The sequence below is a fragment of the Pseudophryne corroboree genome, chromosome 7 (genome assembly GCF_028390025.1).
Source record: "Pseudophryne corroboree isolate aPseCor3 chromosome 7, aPseCor3.hap2, whole genome shotgun sequence".
Lineage (NCBI taxonomy): Eukaryota > Metazoa > Chordata > Amphibia > Anura > Myobatrachidae > Pseudophryne > Pseudophryne corroboree.
The window spans coordinates 38,158,829-38,167,661 of NC_086450.1; the positions used below are offsets into that span (position 1 = coordinate 38,158,829).

Sequence of the window (8,833 nt, forward strand, 5' to 3'; positions counted from 1 at the left end):
TTGTTAAAGTTTCCTAGTAGCGGAGCATAAATTTCTCACGGCTCTGGAAACTGAACTGTTCCTGCCAAGCACTTGACCCAAAGCAGAGCACTTAAAAATCTACAATTCCAGTGTGAGCAGATATTAAATGTGACATAAATCCTTTGTCTGCAGTGGAAAGAACTGATATTCTGCACATGCCAACCGTCTTCATGCGGAGAGAGAGCTTCCATTCCCAGCTAATCTCCGTGTATAGAAAGTAATCTCTCCCATCTCTCTCTCTTTATTATTCCGTTGCCACTTGTCTCCCTTATCTCTCCGCTAAGTGGGGACGATAATTATACATGATTTATCCTGGTAGAGACGTATTCCACTAAAGATCACTCTTCGTCTACATGCGTAGCAATCTTGACGTTCCGCAGTACTGCAGAACACCCGGATAAGTGAGCAATCAGAAAACGTGTATGTGGCCAAAATGCAGTGACGCTCACTGGGGGCAGATGTAGTAACCTGGAGAAGGCATAAGGAAGTGATAAACCAGTGATATGTGCAAGGTGATAAAGGCACCAGCCAATCAGATCCTAACTGTTAATTTACATATTGGAGCTGATTGGCTGGTGTGTTTATCACCTTGCACATATCACTGGTTTATCACTTCCTTATGCCTTCTCCAGGTTAATACATCTGTCCTACCATCTGGTTTCATAGGAGATAAGGCCCAGATTTATCAAGCCTTGGAGAGTGGTAAATTGCACGGCGATAAAGTACCAGCCAATCCTAACTGTCATTTTTCAAACACAGCCTGTGACATGGCAGCTAGGTGCTGATTGGTTGGTACTTTATCACCGTGCTATTTATCACTCTCCAAGGCTTGATAAATCTGTGAGGCCACACGCAGCCAGTTAACCTAAGAGTACATTTATGGAGTGCGGGAGAGAACCAGAGCCCGGGCCAAATCCCTCGCAGACACGGGAAGAACATACATACAAACATACACACAATTGTCCATGACCAAGAACTGAAGTCATGACTTCAGTACTGTGAGACGGTAATGCTGACCACTTTGCCAACTGTGCTATCCATTAATGACTTGGTAAAGACATTTAAACTACTAAGTGATTTCATTTAGATGCCACCTCAAAGTAGAATCACACTAACATCTTACTGTGGGGGAGAGGGAAAGATTTTAGCTGGAGACCCTTAAATTGCCGTCAATCCTACGTATCGATACAATATATTACATATATAATAATTACAAACTCACTGCACAGGCCCGACTCTCTTCTAGAGATGAGCGGGTTCGGTTTCTCTGAATCCGAACCCGCCCGAACTTCATGGTTTTTTTCACGGGTCCGAGCAGACTCGGATCCTCCCGCCTTGCTCGGTTAACCCGAGCGCGCCCGAACGTCATCATGACGCTGTTGGATTCTCGCGAGACTCGGATTCTATATAAGGAGCCGCGCGTCGCCGCCATTTTCACACGTGCATTGAGATTGATAGGGAGAGGACGTGGCTGGCGTCCTCTCCATTTAGATTATAAGAGAGAGAGATTTACTGGAGCTTAGGACTAGGAGGAGTACTGTAGAAGTGTAGAGAGTGCAGAGAGTTTACTAGTGAGTGACCACCAGACAGTGCAGTTTATTTAATATATCCGTTCTCTGCCTGAAAAAAGCGATACACACAGTGACTCAGTCACATACCATATCTGTGTGCACTGCTCAGGCTCAGCCCAGTGTGCTGCATCATCTATATATATTATATATCTGTCTGACTGCTCAGCTCACACAGCTTATAATTGTGGGGGAGACTGGGGAGCACTGCAGTGCCAGTTATAGGTTATAGCAGGAGCCAGGAGTACATAATATTATATAGTGAGTGACCACCAGACAGTGCAGTTTATTTAATATATCCGTTCTCTGCCTGAAAAAAGCGATACACACAGTGACTCAGTCACATACCATATCTGTGTGCACTGCTCAGGCTCAGCCCAGTGTGCTGCATCATCTATATATATTATATATCTGTCTGACTGCTCAGCTCACACAGCTTATAATTGTGGGGGAGACTGGGGAGCACTGCAGTGCCAGTTATAGGTTATAGCAGGAGCCAGGAGTACATAATATTATATTAAAATTAAACAGTGCACACTTTTGCTGCAGGAGTGCCACTGCCAGTGTGACTGACCAGTGACCTGACCACACTGACCACCAGTATAGTTAGTAGTATACTTATATTGTGATTGCCTGAAAAAGTTAAACACTCGTCGTGTGACTTCACTTGTGTGTTGTTTTTTTTTTTATTCTATAAAAATAAAACTCATTCTGCTGACAGACAGTGTCCAGCAGGTCCGTCATTATATAATATATAATATATACCTGTCCGGCTGCAGTAGTGATATATATATATTTTTTATATCATTTATCATCCAGTCGCAGCAGACACAGTACGGTAGTTCACGGCTGTGGCTACCTCTGTGTCTGCACTCGGCAGGCAGTCCGTCCATAATTGTATACCACCTAACCGTGTTTTTTTTTTCTTCTTTATACATACATACTACTACGACATCTCTTTATCAACCAGTCTATATTAGCAGCAGACACAGTACAGTACGGTAGTTCACGGCTGTGGCTACCTCTGTGTCTGCACTCGGCAGGCAGTCCGTCCATAATTGTATACCACCTAACCGTGGTTTTTTTTTCTTTCTTCTTTATACATACATAGTTACATAGACATCTCTTTATCAACCAGTCTATATTAGCAGCAGACACAGTACAGTACGGTAGTTCACGGCTGTGGCTACCTCTGTGTCTGCACTCGGCAGGCAGTCCGTCCATAATTGTATACCACCTAACCGTGGTTTTTTTTTCTTTCTTCTTTATACATACATAGTTACATAGACATCTCTTTATCAACCAGTCTATATTAGCAGCAGACACAGTACAGTACGGTAGTTCACGGCTGTGGCTACCTCTGTGTCTGCACTCGGCAGGCAGTCCGTCCATAATTGTATACCACCTAACCGTGGTTTTTTTTTCTTTCTTCTTTATACATACATACTACTACGACATCTCTTTATCAACCAGTCTATATTATTAGCAGCAGACACAGTACAGTACGGTAGTTCACTCCTAAATGGGCCCGGTGTTTGTGTCGGCCACTAGGGTCGCTAATCTTACTCACACAGTCAGCTACCTCATTGCGCCTCTTTTTTTCTTTGCGTCATGTGCTGTTTGGGGAGGGTTTTTTGGAAGGGACATCCTGCGTGACACTGCAGTGCCACTCCTAGATGGGCCCGGTGTTTGTGTCGGCCACTAGGGTCGCTAATCTTACTCACACAGCTACCTCATTGCGCCTCTTTTTTTCTTTGCGTCATGTGCTGTTTGGGGAGGGTTTTTTGGAAGGGACATCCTGCGTGACACTGCAGTGCCACTCCTAGATGGGCCCGGTGTTTGTGTCGGCCACTAGGGTCGCTTATCTTACTCACACAGCGACCTCGGTGCAAATTTTAGGACTAAAAATAATATTGTGAGGTGTGAGGTATTCAGAATAGACTGAAAATGAGTGTAAATTATGGTTTTTGAGGTTAATAATACTTTGGGATCAAAATGACCCCCAAATTCTATGATTTAAGCTGTTTTTTAGTGTTTTTTGAAAAAAACACCCGAATCCAAAACACACCCGAATCCGACAAAAAAAATTCGGTGAGGTTTTGCCAAAACGCGTTCGAACCCAAAACCAAAACACAAAACCCGAAAAATTTCAGGCGCTCATCTCTACTCTCTTCTCCTCCTCCCGATCCACCTCCCTCCTCCTTGCACTCTGAGCCTGCATAGCGCCACATATTTGAAGGGCGATGATGATTTACCCCCCCTCCTCGCCCCCCCCCCCCCCCCACACACACACACACGCATACCATAATCACCGCCACCTCCGTCATGAAGGGCATGAGCCCCGCCTGCTACCAAAACACTCACTAGCGCTAAGTGTGACGCCATGTGCTTTTACTTTCATTGGTGCAACTAGTGTTCCACCCAACTGCATGAATCTGCAGAACCAGATGGCAGTATTGCCGCTTGTGATTGGAGGAGGGAGGGTGTTCTAATTTTGCAAAAATGGTCAAAAATAAGATTTAATTTAACAACATGCCCATTTCCACTGATGAAACCCCTCAAGTCCGTAAAACAGGGAGAGGCGACTCTTCATTCTCTGAAAAAAATTACAAATTGAAGCAAATTTCCAGTATATTATTAGGAATCAGATGTACTTGTGCTGACCTCCCATACGCTGGGGTCTATTCAATAAGCAGTGAAAAGAGTGGAGAAGTGAGCCAGTAGAGAAGTTGCCCATGACAACCAATCAGCTGCAATGTAGAATTTTATAGAATGCACTTGATAGATGTTACCTCAAAGCTGATTGGTTGCCATTGGCAACTTCTCCACTGGCTCACTTCTCCACTCTTTTCACTGCTCCATGAATAGACTCCAGTCTCCACAGGCCATGTTTTTCAAAGTCCTTCCTGGGCCTTTGAGCATCTACAGATACTGAGGGGGCATGGGAAAGTCTAGGAGGAGTTGCCATGTCCCTTTCAAAAATATTTATCTAAAATACATTTGTCCCCCTCAGCAGTTGACCCACCAACAGGCCTGGGCCCGAGTAGTTAGTAACCTCCCCCCGCCCCGTCTCGGCAGCTGAGTCCATCCATTGGGCAGAGTGCGCGCTAGCTTTCCCCACTGTAGTATTTCCAGCCAGGCAGCGGCCGTCCATAGCAAACACTATAATGTGAGATCGCACAGGCTCTTATCCGTTTTACCATTGTGGATTAATACACTTGAAATGTGCGCTGGGAGTGCATTACGGTTTAGTATCTTCAGGGAAAGTCTGTTCAGTTCATAATAGCCGGCAATAAAAATATATTTGCATTTACATACGGAAAATATATTACTGCACGGATCCTGATAAACCAGCAGGCTCCGTAACATTGTTACAAGCCCAGGATATCAGTTGCATTAATAAACACACACGATTATGGTCCTGTAGGTTATTAAATCCCTTTTCAAGGGCATTTTAATACGTAGCCAGTGCAATTGATCTAATTCCTATCTCTAATAATTTGATAACATTTGATAAACCCGGGAGGCTATAAAGAGATTAATTTTACATGTCTGTCATGAGAAGATTGCTTTCAGGTGAACATAATCCACTCTCCTGCTTTGTTATGGCGGAATGTTCCTTTTATCAGGAACTTATAGGTGAGGCAGATAGAGGAACTAGCTGCGTGGGCCTAAACAGCTGCAGACTGACATATTCTCGTTATGGGCGGGATGTATTAACATACATCGCCGCACATCACAGCGATGTTGATTGCATATGTACTAACATATGCGATCAACATCGCATTGCGGTGACGGATACCTGTGAGGTGGTGTGTGAGGGGTCTCCGTCACCTCCCTGGGCTCTCAACACTCCCCGCACGCCGGGAAGCAGCAGCAAGCTGTCCCTGGCACCTCCTTCTCCCCCCTGTACCCGGAAGGACCTCCAGCTGTGTTGCTGGGGGGAGGAGGAGACTACCTTCCGGGTTCAGGCTTCCTGAAGGAAGGTATGTCGGGGGGGGGGAGGGGGGTCGTCATCTGCGGCAAGGAGCGGCAGAGGGTTGTAGAAGCCGGCGATAAGAAGACCATAGGCTTCTATAGGGTATCGCCGTCCAAAGAGGGTGATACCCTGGGTGGCGAAAACCCGGCGGCCGGTTCTTAGTACATTTGAAAATGCGGTAAAACCCCCGAAAATGGGGATTTTACTGCATTTTTCCCTCAGTACATCCTTGCCTATATGTCAAATATACATTTTTATTTTCCCGTAATGGAAATTATATAGTTATAACATGTTTGCAATTTAAATGCATATAACAAAGATTTTTTATTTTCTTTATTTAATAAAAAATAATACACACACTATGGGGGTTATTCAGAGATGAACGCAGTTTGCTGCATACTGTACGTTCATCTCTGCTAATGCTGGAGGCTGCCCAGCACAGCATGTGTGAGGCCGCCCCCCGATCCTCCGCAATCTAATTGAGAACACATCGGATTCAAGGTTGACCCCTAGCAGCGCAGCCTGGCTGCGCTGTCAGGCAGTCGGCAACCATTTTTTATCGGACATCACACACAGCCGCCCCAAAAACGGTCCCGGCCCACCCCCATACGCCCCACCCCGCCCCCCAAATGCCACCCTGCCGCCCCACAAACGCTCGCCGCTGTCAATCCCATTGCGGTTGCATCCATTGGCCGCTGTGCATGCGCAGTTTGCTGCCAATGGCAAATTGAGTTGCGGGCCACTATTGCGGCCAGGTCTGAATGACCCCCTATATCCGGTTCCTTTTTCAGGCTTCTAAGGAGACCTCAGTTATAATGCTCGGCCACAAAGTCCAATTGTAAAGCGCAACAGAATTTGCCGCGCTATATAAGAAACTGTTAATAAATAAATAATACAGACAATTAGTCAAGATAGAAACATAATTAGTGGCCACATTTGGTGTAGTGGTTAGCATTACATCTTTACAGCCTTAAGGTCATGAGTCCAATTCCTGACTTACGTCTGTGTGGAGTTTGTATGTTCTCCCTGTGTTTGTGTGGGTTTGCTCTGGTTGCCTGCATACTGGTAGGTTAATTGCCTTCTGACAAAAAAATTAACCCTAGTGTGTCCAGGTGGTAGGATATATTTATAGTAAGCTTCACTGGGGCAGGAACTTCTGTGAATGACTGAAATATTCTCTGCAATGCTCTGCAGCATATGTGGGCGCTATATAAATAGCTATTAGGTGGTTGATGTCCATGTCTCTATTTAGGCAAATGCGCTACTCACAAAGACCTTCCTTGGTGTACATCCGTCCATATGATTGTCTAATTCATTATGTCCTAGTAAGCAAAGCTCCATTAAGTATTACAATTTTTATTTTATGTATAACTCTATCACACATATGGTTTTGTGGGTGGGGAGGGAAAAGTACTGCATAAAACTTGCCCTTGTTATATATGTCTTGATCAGGAAACACGTGATATAAAAACTATTAAACAATATGCAACTCCTGCTGTGATCAAGAAAATAGAGGCGATAATTGGATTATTGTAAGGAACTCTAATACTATGGGGGGAATTCAGTTGCGGACGAAGGGGGCAAGTTGCCGTTTCCACATGTTTTGAACTCTGGCAATGGCACCGCATCTCGCACCTCTCGCCCCACCTTGCCGAATCACGAATTTGTGCGATATCGGGCTGCCGTAACTTGCGGCTCTTGCCGTGCTGATTCAGCCAGGCGAAGTCATCTGCCCGTAATTGAATTCCCCCCTATGTATCTTTTCATGGGCACGCATTTGAGGCAGAGGTCGACTAACCACCAACACTTTTTATATTCAGATACAAAGCAATTGCAATGTAAAGTTTCACAAAAGTGAAAAGTGCAATATTGTTTTGGGAAAATACAACAATAAATCACTTATGCTTAAATGACGGTTTTAAATATCCGTTGCGTCTTGTGGCGGTTGTTTTGTGCACATGTGTAATAGAGATGAGGGGTTTGAATTTAATCGTCATGTTCGGATCTTTAAACAGCATCCTATTGGCTTATTTGATAGCCAGTTTGGCGCAAAGAACCAAGTAAATCCGAACCTAAAGCTCGTAAAGCTCGTCTCTAGTTTAAAATCTCACGTTTAGAAAAGTTATGGCTGCAGGCAGAAGTCAGTTTTGGATGGGGAGTCCAGCAGATGGCGCTGTAACAAGCAGGGATGAACAGGAAAGCACTGACGCAGCTGGTCTCAGGCCCACGGCAATCTATACAGTGCATCAGGGCTGTAATGAACGTTATTATTGGAGTGTCCTTTGTGTTTTATTAACATTCGTTCTCCCCACTAACAAATCGGGTGTATATCTGGTAAAGTCTCCCCAGAGGGTGGGGATTTTTGTTTTTAGAATTTTTTTTCCATGCCCTACCTTTAATGTTGCTGCAGGTGTGAAAACTGGAATACAGGTTTTCTCTATCGTCCTAGTGGATGCTGGGGTTCCTGAAAGGACCATGGGGAATAGCGGCTCCGCAGGAGACAGGGCACAAAAAGTAAAGCTTTAGGATCAGGTGGTGTGCACTGGCTCCTCCCCCTATGACCCTCCTCCAAGCCAGTTAGATTTTTGTGCCCGGCCGAGAAGGGTGCAATCTAGGTGGCTCTCCTAAAGAGCTGCTTAGGAAAGTTTAGCTTAGGTTTTTTATTTTACAGTGAGTCCTGCTGGCAACAGGATCACTGCAACGAGGGACTTAGGGGAGAAGAAGTGAACTCACCTGCGTGCAGGATGGATTGGCTTCTTGGCTACTGGACATCAGCTCCAGAGGGACGATCACAGGTACAGCCTGGATGGTCACCGGAGCCTTGCCGCCGGCCCCCTTGCAGATGCTGAAGTAAGAAGAGGTCCAGAATCGGCGGCAGAAGACTCCTCAGTCTTCTAAAGGTAGCGCACAGCACTGCAGCTGTGCGCCATTTTCCTCTCAGCACACTTCACACGGCAGTCACTGAGGGTGCAGGGCGCTGGGAGGGGGGCGCCCTGGGAGGCAAATGAATACCTATTTTGGCTAAAAATACCTCACATATAGCCTCCGGAGGCTATATGGAGATATTTAACCCCTGCCAGAATCCGTTAAGAGCGGGAGACGAGGCCGCCGAAAAAGGGGCGGGGCCTATCTCCTCAGCACACAGCGCCATTTTCCCTCACAGAAAGGCTGGAGGGAAGGCTCCCAGGCTCTCCCCTGCACTGCACTACAGAAACAGGGTTAAAACAGAGAGGGGGGGCACTAATTTGGCGATATGCTTATATAT

General features: G+C 45.6%; 1 long non-coding RNA gene across 1 annotated transcript in view; it reads right to left on the minus strand.

Annotated features, from left to right (window-relative positions):
- LOC134943329 (uncharacterized) overlaps window positions 1-8,087 on the minus strand; it is a 361,042-nt gene extending 352,955 nt beyond the window's left edge. The window contains exon 1 of the long non-coding RNA XR_010181473.1: window positions 7,962-8,087. This is a non-coding gene — a long non-coding RNA (uncharacterized LOC134943329). The remainder of the gene's footprint in view (window positions 1-7,961) is intronic.
- Window positions 8,088-8,833: the final 746 nt, after the last annotated feature.